The 17,013-nt window shown below is 39.7% G+C and overlaps 1 pseudogene; it reads right to left on the bottom strand.

The window, feature by feature from the left end:
* Positions 1-4,400: 4,400 nt before the first annotated feature.
* LOC132782881 (zinc finger protein 850-like) lies at positions 4,401-15,949 on the bottom strand (annotated as a pseudogene).
* Positions 15,950-17,013: the final 1,064 nt, after the last annotated feature.

Below are 17,013 nucleotides of genomic sequence, written 5' to 3'. Positions count from 1 at the left end.
AACTAAAATTTGGAAGTCAAACTGGAAAGGTGAAGTGCCAGTTGTTCTTGTGGTCTTCAGGCTCTTCCACCAGTTGCTCATCTTCTGAGCCCAGTTTGGTTTCTTCTTCCCGTCATTCGCAGCACCGATGGAGGCTTTCTCTTCCTTGGCGTCCACACTGAGTGCGAGTTGAGGGCAGCACTCAGGTTTTTGAGGTATGGTTCCCTCCACACGTGCAAACTCACGATACTTTCTCCATATTCTCAGCCGTTCCTCAAAGTTCAGTTTCTTCTCCAAAGCTGTAGCAATGACAGCCACTTGCTCATGAATGGGACCCACGATCAATATGGATTCACGGCCCACAGGTGTGCTCTTTCCTGTTTCCTTTTTGTCTCCAAGGAGAGGATCTCGTGTGCTTTCCTCCCCGCAAAACAAAGAGGGTCCACAATGTCGTTCTTCCCTTGGACTCAGGGGCATCTCTTCCTCCTCTTTCCCCCCAATCATTCCTCCTCCTCTTTCGCTGGGTGTCCCGTCTTCTGCGTTTTCGTTTCTGACCAATTCATCTATTTGAGGTTTTGTTTTTTAAAAAAATAAGATTTTAACAATAATTAAAATAGATGAATTTCAACACAAAAAGGAACAAAATAGAAAAACAACCAAAGCAGAAAAAAGAAAACAGAAATTCAAAGCAAGAAAACAACAGAGGGTTGTTGTAGGTTTTTTTCGGGCTATATGGCCATGGTCTAGAGGCATTCTCTCCTGACGTTTCGCCTGCATCTATGGCAAGCATCCTCAGAGGTAGTGAGGTCTGATGGAACTAGGAAAATGGGTTTATATATCTGTGGAATGACCAGGGTGGGACAAAGGACTCTTGTGTGCTGGAGCTAGGTGGGAATGTTTCAACTGACCACCTTGATTAGCATATAATGACCTGACAGTGCCATTTGTCTCACCCTGGTCATTCCACAGATATATAAACCCTTTTTCCTAGTTCCAACAGACCTCGCTACCTCTGAGGATGCTTTCCATAGATGCAGGAGAAACGTCAGGAGAGAATGCCTCTAGACCAGGGGTCCTCACACTTTTCAAACGGGGGGCCAGATTCTGTCCCCCAGACCGTTGGAGGGCCGGACTATAGTTTCTTTAAAAAAGGATGACCAAATTCCTCTGCACACTGCACATGTCCTATTTTGCAACTGTTATGAATTGGAATGTAAAGATGCAATGTAAAAATCATGTATTTGTATTGTTACAATCTGAACATAAAGCATGGTTTTAGCATTTCTGAAGATAAAATAGTTCCAATTAAAATGAGGAAAACATTCTTTTTGGAAGTGGTTTTTGGAAGATGTAAGCACGAGTCCCCTTTCAGGGGGAGAAGGGCAGGGTATCAATATAGGAAATACATCTATTTTCAAAATGTAATGTTTGTTTGTGGGATTAACAGAACTCAAATAGCACTGGACACCTAACAACCCAATGTATACCCTCCACTAAAAAAAAAATTGATTTTGTCATTTGGGAGTTGTAGTTGCTGGGATTTATAGTTTACCTATAATCAAAGAACATTCTGAACCCCACCAACAATGGAATTGAACCAAAATTGACACACAGGAATCCCCTGATCAACAGAAAATACTGGAAGGGTTTGGTGCGCAGTGTCCTTTGGTTTTAGAGTTGTAGTTCACCTACATCCAGATATCACTGTAGACTCAAACAATGATGGATCTGGACCAAACTTGGCACTGATACTCAATATGCCCAAATGTGAACACTGGTGGTGTTTGGGGGTTGTATTTGCTGGGATTTATAGTTCACCTGCTATCAAAGAGCATTCTAAATTCCACCAATGATGGAACTGAACCAGTCTTGGTACACAGAACTCCCATGAACAACAGAAAATACTGGAAGGGTTTGGTGGGCATTGACCTTGAGTTTTGGAGTTGTAGTTCACCTGCCTCCATAAATCACTGTGGATTCAATGAAAGATCTGGCCCAGACTTGGCACGAATATTCCATATGCCCAAATGTGAACACTGGTGGAGTATGGGGGAAATAGAATCTTGACATTTGCGAGTTGTAGTTGCTGGGATTTGTAGTTCACCTACAATCACAGAGCATTCTGAACCTCATCAAAAATAGAATTGGGCCAAACCTTTCCAGAGCAGCGCGGGATGGAGAAGCATGTGGAGGGAGAAGCACTCTCTGCTCTCCCACGGAGAAAAGAGAGCGAAGCAGAGCGGACGCCATTGCTCTACCACAGAAGATTCCCTGGTGGCGAGAATGGTGGAGGAGGCACCGGGTGGGCATGGCCAGGCTTCCGGGCCAGGGAAGCCAGCATCACTTCGCCACGCCCACCCAGCGCCGCCTCCACCATTCTCGCCACCAGGGATCTTCTGTGGTAGAGCAATGGCGTCCACTCTGCTTCACTCTCTGTTCTCCGTGGGAGAGCAGAGAGTGCTTCTCCCTCCACAGGCTTCTCCATCCCGTATGGAAGGAGAAGCCTGTGGAGGGAGACGCGCAGCAGAGCGGACGCCATTGGCGGCGGCGAGGGGCTTTGGACAGGCCAGGACAGGCCGTGCGGGCCAGATAAAGGCCCTTGGTGGGCCGCATGCGGCCCGCGGGCTGTAGTTTGGGGACCCCTGGTCTATAGAATGCCTGGCAGTTTGGGGATGGGTAATATAGGATCGTGATTAGCAGGGAGGTGAATCTGCCAAAAGGTATGGAAGGGGTAATCTCCCCCCTGGTTCTAAAGGTCAGAGTGATCTGTCTATAACATGTTAGGATATGGAAAAAATCAATTGGTGACTGTGTTAACTGGAAATGCAAAGCACGGATCTGATTGGTTGGGCAACACCCAAGGAGCTAGCTGAGCCTGGAAGTGTTGGCAACAGTTACATACTTGGGCGTTATCTGTGCAGGAGCTTACAGAGAGATATTTCTCGCTTCATGAGCTGCAGGAAGAGGATCCTCCACGTGGACACCTAAATACCATTTGAATCTCTCTAAAAATATATTGTGTGAGTCAATGCAACTGTTCTCAAGGTTGTATATATTGTCAATAAAATTCGGCCTCAGTGCAACTGCGATGAGGCACGCAATGAAAACAAAGTGTGTAGTCCTTTGTCAAACTTCAACTTTTAATAACCAACCAGTTATGAAGAAGGGCCTTTGGAATGTGTGCATGTGTATATTGTACCCTGTATTGTATTTATTTAATTTCATTGTATGCTTTGAATTTCGGTAATGCTATGTGCCCATAACCCTTGTCAATAAAGTTCGGCCTCAGTGCAACTGCAATGAAGCACGCAATGAAAATAAAGTGCGCAGTCCTTTGTCAACTTCAAATCCTTGAAGTGCTACTTTTATTTAGTTACATTCTAAAAGCTACAGAAAAATAATAAATATAGCTTTATACAGGAGAAATCACACACGCATCTTCCTCCTTCCCCGGCATGGATGGAAGAGAATGCCCAGCAGTCTGTTGTCAAAAACTCCACATCATTTGAATTTGTGACGTAGAGGAGGAAGGAGCAGCGTCAAGCGGGAGGACATGCGGTTCAAGAATAGGGCTCCACAGCCACAGTTGCACACCAAGGCTGGGGTTGGCACCTTGGAACCCGTATTTAATTGTTTAATTATTTATTTACCGCATTTGTATACCGCCTTTCTCAGCCAGAGGCAACTCACACCAATGTTCTTTATAGCAAAGCAGTTTATTGAGGATTAATATAGCAACAGCCAAAAAAGGCAAAAAACATTCAAACAAGTAATAAAGAAATGTCCACAAACAGTCAGTTGAGCAAAGCAAAATAAGGCAGTCAATTATCAGTCAGGAACCAGGAGGGTTGCAAAAATCCAATCAACAAGTCCACAGGAATTAGAGTCTTTCAGTTCCAAAAGGTTGCAAAGACCAAAGTCCCTTGAAGAAACATCACCAAACTTGAACCATTAAATCCCAATGCAGGAGCTTGAAACCCGGACCAGCCACATACAAGAATCTCAGCATGAACATGAATCCCGGTCAGAAGTAAACAGGAATCTTAGCATGAACAAGAAGGCATGGATACCAGGCAGGAAACAAAAGGCGTGGTTACACATGAAAACCAAACGTTGAACTCATTGAAGAGTATAGATTGACAGGCCCTATATTTATTTAGAAAACCATAGCAAAAGCATTCTGTTTCCCTTGGGAAACCTCTCCCTGACCCCTTTTTTCTCTTCATCTTTCAGACCATCTTCTCCCCCCTTCCAGGTGGAAATGTTAATTGATTTGACTTTTCCTATCAAAGAGTGTCTGGTCTTTCCTCGGCTTGCCAATTAGTACATTCCTTTCACTATCACTATGCTTTCCTTAGCACACATCACAAAACCAACACACGCCTCCCCCCCCCCCACACCCCAACCACCCCCCCCCCCACAGCCCCCAATGCAACATCAATGCAAAACCACTGAGTTCTGTATACTTACAGCTCTGGAATAGAAGCTATCTCTCAGTCTGTTATCTCTCTAGTGAAATGTCTATCTATCTATTATTATATTATATATATGGAAAGTCTTATATGGTGTTGTTCTAATCTCTGGTTTGCGAGTTAAACTGAATTACTTTGTCTCAAAAGGATGCATTTCTAAAAAGTGTTTCAACAACATAAAAATCGAGAAAGCTCCATCTGGGAAATTCTCTTTGGAGTCAAACACCGCTGTTCTCTCCAATGTGAATTCTGTGTCTATGAAGATTTCAACTCTCAGAGAAGCTTTTCCCACACAACATGCGTTCAGAGGGTTTCTCCCCAGAGTAAGTCCTTTGATGTGAATGTAAACTTGAACAAGGGGTGAAGCTCTATCATCACTCATGGCATTTATAGGATTTCCCCCCAGTGTGAGTCCTTTGATGTGAACGTAGACTTCCACTCTGAGCAAAGCTCTTCCCACACTCCAGGCATGAATAGGGTTTCTCCCCAGTGTGAGTCCTTTGATGTGAACGTAGACCTGAACTATGGATGAAGCTCTGCCCACACTCCCGGCATGTATAGGGTTTCTCCCCAGTGTGAATCCTTTGATGTGAACGTAGACTTCCACTCTGAGTGAAGCTCTTTCCACACTCCAGGCATTTACAGGGTTTCTCTCCAGTGTGAGTCCTTTGATGTTTATGTAGATCTGAATTACGAGCAAAGCTCTTTCCACACTCCAGGCATGTATAGGGTTTCTCCCCAGTGTGAATCCTTTGATGTGAACGTAGACTTCCCCTCTCAGTGAAGCTCTGCCCACACTCCAGGCATGTATAGGGCTTCTCCCCAGTGTGAATCCTTTGATGTGTATGTAGACTTCCACTCGTAGTAAAGCTCTGCCCACAGTCCAGGCATGTATAGGGTTTCTCCCCAGTGTGAATCCTTTGATGTAATCGTAGACTTGAACTCTCAGTGAAGCTCTTTCGACACTCCTGGCATTTGTAGGGTTTCTCCCCAGTGTGAATCCTTTGATGTGATCGTAGATGTCCACTCATAGTGAAGCTCTTTCCGCACTCCAGGCATGTATAGGGTTTCTCCCCAGTGTGAATCCTTTGATGTGAACGTAGATCTGAACTATAAGTGAAGCTCTGCCCACACTCCAGGCATTTATAGGGTTTCTCGCCAGTGTGAATCCTTTGATGTGAACGTAAACTTCCACTCTCAGTGAAGCTCTGCCCACAGTCCAGGCATATATAGGGTTTCTCTCCAGTGTGAATCCTTTGATGTGAACGTAAACTTCCACTCTGAGGGAAGCTCTTTCCACACTCCAGGCATATATAGGGTTTTTCCCCAGTGTGAATCCTTTGATGTCTATGTAGATATGAATTCTCAGAGAAGCTCTTTCCACACTCCAGGCATGTGTAGGGTTTCTTCCCCGTGTGGATCCTTTGATGTTTATATAGATCTGAACTCTCAGAGAAGCTCTTTCCACACTCCAGGCATGTATAGGGTTTCTCCCCAGTGTGAGTCCTTTGATGTTGTTTCAGATGACTCCTCCAAGTGAAACTCTTCCCACATTCCAGGCATATAAATGCTTTCTCCTTCATGTCAGCCATGATATGGCTGTTTGATTGCAATACAGATGCTTCAGTCTTCTTTTTTCCTTCCTTGTCTGTACGTGAGGTCAAGATTTCAGCAAGTCCATCACCTAGAGAGAAGTTCTTCTTCCTATATTATTGATTTCATTGCTGCATCCAAGGGGTGGCTCCATAGAATCCTCATTTCCCTGGTTAAGGAAGAAGCAAAAGATCAAGGATGAAGGCGAGAAACTTCCTTTACCTCCACGATTTCCCCCTTTCCCTTTATGGGTCATGTTGAAAATGGAAACACCCAGAAACACAAACATCAGGGTCTTCAGAGGTTCTGTTGGACAATGAAGCAAGTGGAGTGTCTCTATCCCTGTGGAATAATGTCCAGGGTGGGAGAAAGAACCCTTGTCTGCCTGAAGCAGGTGTGAATGGCCCAGCATTTCTGCGTTTCCAAGTAAGATTCTGTGCCCAGCACTCAGAAACAGGAGAACTCCAGACAGCAAGCAATCAGGTGCCAGTTAACACCTCCCAAACAGAGGGTGCCTCCAGGCAACAGAGGCCAGGCCACCTCTCTGCAGATATCCTCACTGATTGACTCTGCAGACTTCATGGCTACTCCAATGCCAATTCAAGCTTGCTCATTGCAACATTCACCCTTGCTTCAAATATACAAGGGTTCTTTCTCTCGCCCTGGATATTGTTCCACAGGAATATATACTTTGTTATCAGCAATCACTTAAGAGTAAAATATACTCTCATCCAACACTCAACATTAATGTCACATTACAACATTTGACAACATGTTCCACTGATAATGTAGTTTACCTATTAGAATGCCCCTGTAAACTACTATATGTTGGAATAACCACTAGACCTCTTAAAACTAGGATAAATGAACATCGTTCATGCATAAGGAATGGGTCCACTGACTCTTCACTATATGTACATTTTAATGAAAAAGCACATACACACCATAGCTTTAAATTTTGCCCTTTGGAAAAAATATTACCCAGACCAAATACAGATGTAAAAAAACTCCTGCTGCAAAGGGAATCTTTTTGGATCTTTAAACTACGAACATTGGTTCCTCAAGGACTAAATGACAAAATTGAATACACTTGTTTCTTGTGAGATGTAGTTCTATTTAAGAGGCAGCCAAGTTATGACTCATTGCTCGTTATAGAACCCCTACTGGAACAGAGCCTGTACTACTGAAGAGTATGTAAGTAGAGTAGCGTGTTTCTTTACTGTCATTATAAAATGTTTCTCTAGCAATGTTATTTTGGGAGTTTCATGTATCTATTGTGTATGTTATTTCTACTCCTTATTTAGTGCACTAAGTATAATATGATAACAGACTACACCCTGAAGAAGATAATTATTCGAAACAAGGATAACATACCGGGAGACCTTGTTGAGATTTTGTTGCCTAAGAAAGACTTTGTTGCCTAAGAAGAATTCCTTGAGACTGTGTTGCCAAAAGAAGAATTCTTTTGAAGATAAAGATAGAGACTTTTGAATTCCTTCACTGAAATCTGACTCCAGGAAAGGATGGACTCTATTATCTTTAGGCTGTTGTTTATTTCTTCATGTTGACATAATAACCTACATTTATTTATAATGTGCTGACAACATTCTTGTTAAATGCTATAAAGTCTCAGACAATTTATTCCAATAGAGAGCATAAAATCCTGATTTACCGTATATTACTTTCTTGAGAGTCTTATAAGATATACATACATACATTTTTGTTCTTAGTTTGAGGACCCCTGGTTTAGAGGGTAAAGATGATACAGAATGGAATTATAGAGTAACTTTATTGTCATTGTACATGGCAAAACCAAATTCAATGCTTTCCTCAGCACACATCACAAAACCAACACACCTGTCCCTCCACACCCCAACCATCACCACACAGCCCCCAATGCAACATCAATGCAAAACCACAGAGTTCTGTATACTTACAGCTCTAGCAGAAAACCTATATCTCAAGTCAAATGTCTCTCTATATTATTAACTATATACAAATATAAATGTAATGTTCATTTGTGGGATTAACAGAACTCCAAAACCACTGGATGAATTGACACCAAATTTGGGCACAAGACACCAACTAAAGCAATGTATGTTCTTCACTCAAAAAAACAAAAAAATTAACGAGAAAGAACTTAAACCCCCACAAACCTAAGTGACTATACAAAGCATGCGTTAAAGGAACACCCTCCCCCGCCCCTCCCTCCTGCACCAAGGGAAATAAACAAGAGCTGAGAGAGAGACAGATTGAGAGAAGGAGGGAAAGGTGGCCCATATATCCCTCTTTCCTATCCCCTGCCTCTCTCTTCCCAAAGGATTCAGAGAGAGGGAGGGAAGGAGAGAGAGAGGACACCCACCTCCAAATCCACCCCCTTCCCCTTCCCCTTCCCCTTCCCCTTCCCCTCCTTTCCTTTCCTTTCCTTTCCTTTCCTTTCCTTTCCTTTCCTTTCCTTTCCCTCTCGGGTCTTGGTTGCCTCTGGTGGGCTGCTGGGAACTCACACGGGAGGGATTCTGTGTGTGTGTGTGTGCCCAGAAAGCTCATCCATATTGAGTTATGGGAAGGAATTCTGGGGAATGAAGTCCAGTATTCAAAGGAAGGACAAAAACACATGCTCTGTGAGTTAGGAAAGGCTGTCCAGGAAGGCACAATCAAAACATTCTCAAAAGATGGCCATCCATTTTTATTTTATAGCAACACTCAGCTATATCTACAATAATATCTATATATCTATCATAATACTATCTATAAGTCTATTATATGTGTGTGTGTGTGTGTGTCTATGATATCTATAAGTCCATAACAATAATATCTACATGTCTATAATAATATCTGTATGTCTGTAATAATATCATAGAATCATAGAATCAAAGAGTTGGAAGAGACCTCATGGGCCATCCAGTCCAACCCCATTCTGCCAAGAAGCAGGAATATTGCATTCAAATCACCATGTCTATTACTATAATATCTGTCAATAATATCTACACATCTATAATAATAATACCTATATGCCTATGTCTATAATAATATCTATATATCAATAATAATAAAAAATCTATATGCCTATAATAATATCTATATGTCTATAATAACAACAACAATACCTATATATATATCTTTGAACTGGATTATATGGCAGTGTGGACTCAGGAAACTCGGAGCCCTTCCATACATCCATATCACTCTCTGGCCTCGAGACTAAAATGCGCCTATGTTACGTTGACACTTTGCCACTTCAGTTGTGTATTGATAGCTTAGAAGCCAGCTCTTCCACTTTTCTCTCTTTCCCATTTCTCCAAAATGGGCCATAGCAACACATGGCTGGGTACAGCTAATATTATGTAATATAGTATTATATTGAATATCTTATATGAGGTTGTTTAACCTCTGGTTTGTTTGTTAAACTAAATTACTGTGTCACAAAAGGATGCATGTCTAGAAAGTGTTTCACTAACACGAAAAGTCTGGAAAGCTCTATCTGGGAAACTCTCTTTGGGGGTCAAACACCACTGTTCTCTCCAGTGTGGATTCTATGTCTATGTAGATTTCTACTCTCAGAGACACTTTTCCACACACTATGTGTTTATAGGGTTTCTCCCCAGTGTGAATCCTTTGATGGGAACATAGATTTGAACTCTGAGCAAAGATCTTTCCACGCTCCAGGCATGTATAAGGTTTCTATCCAGTGTGAATCCTTTGATGTGAGCGTAGACTTCCACTCTGAGTGAAGCTCTGCCCACACTCCAGGCATGTATAGGGTTTCTCCCCAGTGTGAATCCTTTGGTGTTTATGTAGAACTGAACTGTGAGCAAAGCTCTTTCCACACTCCAGGCATGTATAGGGTTTCTCCCCAGTGTGAATCCTTTGATGTGAATGTAGATCTGAACTCCGAACAAAGCTCTTTCTACACTCCAGGCATGTATAGGGTTTGTCCCCAGTGTGAATCCTTTTGTGTCTATGTAGATGTCCACTTTGAGTGAAGCTCTGCCCACACTCCAGACATGTATAGGGTTTCTCCCCAGTGTGAATCTTTTGGTGTTCGTGTAGATTTTCACTCGTAGTAAAGCTCTGCCCACACTCCAGGCACGTATAGGGTTTCTCCCCAGTATGAATCCTTCGATGTCTACGTAGCTTTCCACTCTCCGTGAAGCTCTTTCCACACTCCAGGCATGTATAGGGTTTCTCCCCAGTGTGAATCCTTTGATGTGAACGTAGAGTTCCACTCTCAGTGAAGCTCTTTCCACACTCCAGGCATTTATAGGGTTTCTCCCCAGTGTGAATCCTTTGATGTGAACGTAGAGTTCCACTCTCAATGAAGCTCTGCCCACACTCCAGACATGTATAGGGTTTCTCCCCAGTGTGAATCTTTTGGTGTTTATGTAGATTTTCACTCTTAGTAAAGCTCTGCCCACACTCCAGGCACGTATAGGGTTTTTCCCCAGTGTGACTCCTTTGATGTGAACGTAGATTTCCACTCTGAGTGAAGCTCTGCCCACACTCCGGGCATGTATAGGGTTTCTCCCCAGTGTGACTCCTTTGATGTCGCTTCAGATCACCCCTCTGAGTGAAACTCTTCCCACATTCCAGGCATATGAATGCTTTCTCCTTCATGTCAGCCATGATACAGGTGTTTAATTGCAATACAGATGTTTCAGTCTCCTTTTTTCTTTCCTTATCTGTATGTGAGGTCAAGATTTCAGCAAGTCCATCACCTAGAGAGAAGTTCTTCTTCCTATACTATTGATTTCATTGCTGCATCCAAGGGGTGGCTCCATAGAATCCTCATTTCCCTGGTTAAGAAAGAAGCAAAAGATCAAGGATGAAGGCAAGAAACTTTTCCCTTTATGGGTCATGTTGAAAATGGAAACACCCAGAAATGCAAACATCAGGGTCTTCAGAGGTTCTGTTGGACAATGAAGCAAGTGGAGTGTCTCTATCCCTGTGGAATAATGTCCAGGGTGGGAGGAAGAACCCTTGTCTGCTTGAAGCAGGTGTGAATGGCCCAACATTTCTGCGTTTTCAAATAAGATTCTGTGTCCAGCACTCAGAAACAGGAGAACTCCAGACAGCAAGCAATCAGGTGCCAGCTAACACCACCCAAACAGAGGGTTCCTCCAGGCAACAGAGGCCAGGCCGCCTCTGTGCAGATATCCTCACTGATTGACTCTGCAGACTTCATGGCTACTCCAATGCTAATTCAAGCTTGTTCATTGCAAGGTTCACCCTTGTTTCTGTCAGGATTATTGAGGTATGCATGTGTGTTTTTCAATGTGTTTCTATGTAATTCAAGATGGATTAAGATGTGTTTCAAGATGGATTCTATTATGTTCAATTGTGTATTAGAAATACTGTGAGAAGCAGAGAGAAAAGTAACCTTGACAGAAGTGAGATAATATGTTCTCTGGCTGTGGGAAGAAGAAGGAGTATCCGGTTATAGCCAGAGGTCTGATAAGCACATGTTCTGAAACTGTTTATGCTGCGCTTTGTAGTTCCTGATGATTGCACGCTAAGAATGGACGTGTGTAGATGTGCTTAGTAAACTTTGTGTTTTTTGTAACTGTAAAACGGCAGTCCTGATTTTTGGAGTCCTGGGTCTTTTGATCTAGCAACCTCTTCCGCTGCGCATATACTCCCAAATTCTCTGACAGCTTCAAACAAACAAGGGTTCTTTCTCCCGCCCTGGATATTATTCCACAGGAATATATACACTATTCCACTTGCTTCATTGCGAACAGAAGCTCTGAAGGTGCCATTAGCCACAGATGCAGGCAAAACTTCAGGAAAGAATGCTGCTGGAACATGGCCAAAAATGTACAGCAACCCAGTGATTCCGGCCATGAAAGCCTTTGACAAAACATTATTAAAAACATGCCTCGTTAAGAGATATTTCTCTCCCAGGGGCCAGTTAAAGTTCTGCTAAAGGGTGAAAAATTGTAACTTTGCCGCTGGTCAGAGAAGCCTTTCAGAATCAGGAAACATTTGGGACCTTTTGGAGACCACTTGAAGGCTTAATTATGCCTTCCTTCTTTCCCTTTTTTTCCTTCTTTATTGTTCTTTCTTGCCTTCCTCCTTGCTTCACCTGCAATATCATTGATCTATTATTGAGCCATGGCAATTAATAGGAGTAGTAGTAATAATAGTAAGAATAATAATAATAAAAACAACAACCCTGGAGCTGTAGTTTTGCGAGCCCTTCCGCCTCTTCTGCCCAAGAGTGTTGGCGCCTTGCTAAACTACAAACGGGAGTGAGAGAAACAATGGGAAAGAATTATGGCAACGGAGAAAAAAGGAATCACAAAACTATACAAAATTCTACTAAGCTGGAAAATAGAACGGAACAGCATAGACAGCTACACTGCAAAGTGGTCAGGCATCCTGGGTCACACTATCAACACATCAGAATGGGAAAAAATATGGACGATAAAACTAAAATGGACCAACTCTTACAGCCTGAGAGAGAACTGGTTAAAGATGATGTTTCAATGGTATCTAACACCTAACAAACTAGCCAAGTTCTATAAAAAAGTAAATGAGAAGTGTTGGAAGTGTAAGAAGAAGGGCACATTTCTACACCTCTGGTGGACGTGTGAGAAGGTCAAAAAGTTCTAGTCGGAGGTACATCGAATAACAACCAAAATATTGGAATTACAAATAGAAAAGAAAGCAGAATGCTACCTATTAGGAATCCTGGACTTTGAAATCGCTAAGAATAAGGACAGGCTCCTATTTCATATGGCTACCGCAGCAAGATTAGTATTAGCAAGCAAATGGAAAAACGAGGAAATTCCAAAACTAGAGGATTGGAGGCTAAAGCTAATGGACATTATATGTTGACACAACATATAAGAACAAAACAAACTGCAAGAGAAAATAAAACAGACTGGACTCCAATCAGAAAATATTTAGAAGAAAACTAAGGACGTAAACGGTGCAAGGAGTAAAAGAAGATGGAAGATAAACATAAAAGACATCACTTGTACTAACCAATCATGGGGGGGGGGGGATGAGTAATCAAAGGGCTTAATAATACTAATACACTCAACGCCCCACACTCCAAACCACATGCACCCCCCCTCCTCCCAGGTTTTTTCCCACCCCCCCTCCCCATCCTTAGTAGATAGGTACCCCACCTACCCCTCTTTCCCTATCCCACCCATAACCCCCCCCAGCTACGTTTTTAACATATAACCAGTATGCTATCGATTAACACCCGATTGATGTATTGCTGTCAAAAACTATAATAAAAAGATTAAAAAATATATATGTTTTAATTATCAGATTTTTAACCATCATATTGTTTTTATTTATAACTAGCTGTCCCCTGCCAGGCGTTGCTGTGGCCCAGTCTGGTGATCTGGAAAATAAAGTCATGAGAAGGTGTTGGTTTCTAATCTATGTAATGTCTTTCTCCTTGTGGGTAAACAGTACTTCTTGTTGTTTCTTTGTCAGTGTTGATGTGGAGAATGTCTGGTTTGCCTCCTCTGGAATATGCAACCTATCATAGCACTGCCTGAATATCAAGCAAAAAGTGGGTGCTAGAAACAATATCATACGAATGCTGACTGGAACAACCTGGGGATCACAACCAGACACAGTGAAGACATCTGCCCTTGCGCTGTGCTACTTTGCTGCTGAGTATGCATGCCCAGTGTGGAACACATCTCACCACGCTAAAACAGTGGATGTGGCTCTTAATGAGACATGCTGCATTATCACGGGGTGTCTGCGCCCTACACCACTGGAGAAATTACACGGTCTAGCCGGTATTGCACCACCTGACATTCGCTGGGAAGTAGCAGCCAATGGTGAAAGGACCAAGGCAGTGACATCTCCAGCTCATCCCCTGTTTGGGTATCAGCCAGCACGCCAATGACTTAAATCAGGAAATAGTTTTCTAAGATCTACAGAGACACTTGCTGAAACACCCCAGCAAGCGAGAGTCCAAAAGTGGCAGGCTCAAACCCAGAATACCAAGTGAGATACTCCCTGCTGGGCACACAGAGGACTGGGCGACTTGGAAGGCGCTGAACAGACTGCGCTCTGGCCCCACGAGATGCAGAGCCAACCTTAAGAAATGGGGCCACAAAGTGAAATCAACAACATGCGAGTGTGGAGAAGAGCAAACCACTGACCACCTGCTGCAATGCACCCTGAGCCCTGCCACATGATGCACAAGGGAGGACCTTCTCATAGTGACACCAGAGGCACTCCAAGGGGCCAGAGACTGGTCAAAGGACATCTAATCAACTACCAAGCTTGCAAATTTTGTGTTTTGTCTGTCTGTTTGTTTTGTTCTGTTAGGAATGTAATATAATGGACTGGTTACCCCTGACATGATAAATAAATAAATACCCATATTCATGTTTTTTTGTTGTTTATCTATATATTTAAATTATTTTAGAGTACCTGTATTTATTTTTTTAATTCATTCTTAGATTGCCTCCCATTCCAATATATTATTACAAATATAATATTATTTTAAATAAGATCATATTTAATAGTGCCTCCAATATTAATATATTTATTTATATTTATATAGTACCTGCCATATTAATATATTTTTGTTTTTAATATTTTAAATATAATAAATAAAACATTATTAAAATGTTATATTTAATATTATAGTGTCTGCCATATTATTATATTTTTATTTATATTTTAGTCATCATAATAAACATTTCATTTATTGTGTGTGTGTGTGTGTGTATATATATATATGATAATTATTACTTATTTTTATTTATATAATTATAAACATTATTTAATATAATTATAAAAATAATTACAATGGTGGGAAACATAATATTAAAAATAATATTATATTTAAGTTTAGAGTGTCTGCCTTATTATTATATTTTTATTTATATTTCAGTCATCATAAGAGTGTCTCTCATATTAATATACTTTTATTAATAATATTTTAATGTTAATGTTATAAATAAAATATATTTTAAATAATATTATATTAGAGTGTCACCCATATTCATGTTTTTTAATTTATATTTAAATTATACAAAGAGTACCTGCCACACTAATATATTTTTATTTTTAAATTCATTCTTAGAATGCCTCCCATTCCAATATATTACAAATATTATTTTAAATACGATCATATTTAATAGTGCCTCCAATATTAATATATTTTATTTGTATTTATAATATTTTAATCATTAGTGTCTGCCATATTAATATATTTTTGTTTTTAATATTTTTAATATAATAAACATTTCATTTATTGTGTGTGTATATATATCTATATGATAATTATTACTTATTTTTAATTTATATAATTATAAAAATTCATTTATATAATTATAAAAACAATTACAAAGGTGAGAAACATAATATTAAAAATAATATTATATTTAGTTTTAGAGTGCCTGCCATATTATTGTATTTTTATTTATATTTTAGTCATCAAAAGAGTGTCTCTCATATTCATATATTTTTATTTATAATATTTTAACGTTAATGTTATATTTTTATTTATAATATTTATATTATAAATTAAAGAATTGTGTAACATTACATTTAATATTAGAGTGTTTCCCATATTACTATATTCTTTTGTATTTATAATATTTTAATCATAATTTTTATTATTATATATTTTTATTATTCATATTATATATTATATTTATTTAATTATATATTTTATTATATAATTTTTATTATATTTATCTTTTATATATTTAGATATTTATTATATTATATATTTATTTATTATCTTTTATATTTTTATTATTTATCTTTATCTTTTTAATCATCATTACAGTTTTCCCCCTATTAATATATATTTTATATATACATACGATATTAATATATATATAAATATTGAGAGTGGCGAAATAAGGAAAAATCACCTCAGCTTCTCCTCTCTTCCTTCTTTCCGGAAATGGCGGCTGTGCCGGAAGAGGCGGAGCCTGCGGTGACGTCACCACCTCCCTCCCTCCCTCCCTCCCTCCCTGAGCAGCCGCGCTCCCGATTGGCCGCCCAGGCGGCTGTCTGTCTCAGCAGCGCCCCGCCCTCCCGCGGAGGTCATTTACATATTTAAAGGGGAAGCGCCCCATTTCACTCCCATGGACACCACTTTCTGCGCAGGCGCAGGCAAGCCTCCCTTCCCTTGCCTTGCTTTTTCTTCACAGCTCGGAAACCAATTCGCATTAATATATATTTATTTATATATATGTATACACACACACACACACACACACACACACACACATAATTATCATATATATATATATATATATACGCACACACAAACACATAATTATATATATATATATATATAGACACATACATATATTCATTCTATATATATATACATACACACACACATATATATAGAGACAAACATACATATATTCATTATATATATATATACATACACACACAATTATATATATATAGACACACACATACATATATTCATTATATATATACACACACACATAATTATCATATATATACACACACACATATACATATATTCATTATATATATATATACATACACACACAATTATATATATATATATATATAGACACACACATACATATATTCATTATATACGCACACACATAATTATCATATATATATACACACACACATACATATATTCATTTTATATATATAGACACATACATATTATATATAGACACACACATACATATATCCGTTATATATATATACACACACACATAATTATATATATAGACACACACATACATATATTCATTATATATATATATACATACACACACAATTATATATATATATATACACACATATACATATATTCATTATATATATATACACACACACACATAATTATCATATACACACACACACATATTCATTATATATATATATATATATATATATATACATACATACATACACACACATTATATATAGACACACACATACATATATTCGTTATATATATATATATATACACACA

Source organism: Anolis sagrei, chromosome 8, assembly GCF_037176765.1.
Source record: "Anolis sagrei isolate rAnoSag1 chromosome 8, rAnoSag1.mat, whole genome shotgun sequence".
In the NCBI taxonomy this organism is placed as follows: Eukaryota; Metazoa; Chordata; class Lepidosauria; order Squamata; family Dactyloidae; genus Anolis; species Anolis sagrei.
Note: the sequence above shows the minus strand (reverse complement) of the source record. Positions and strands in the feature narration are given on the sequence as shown.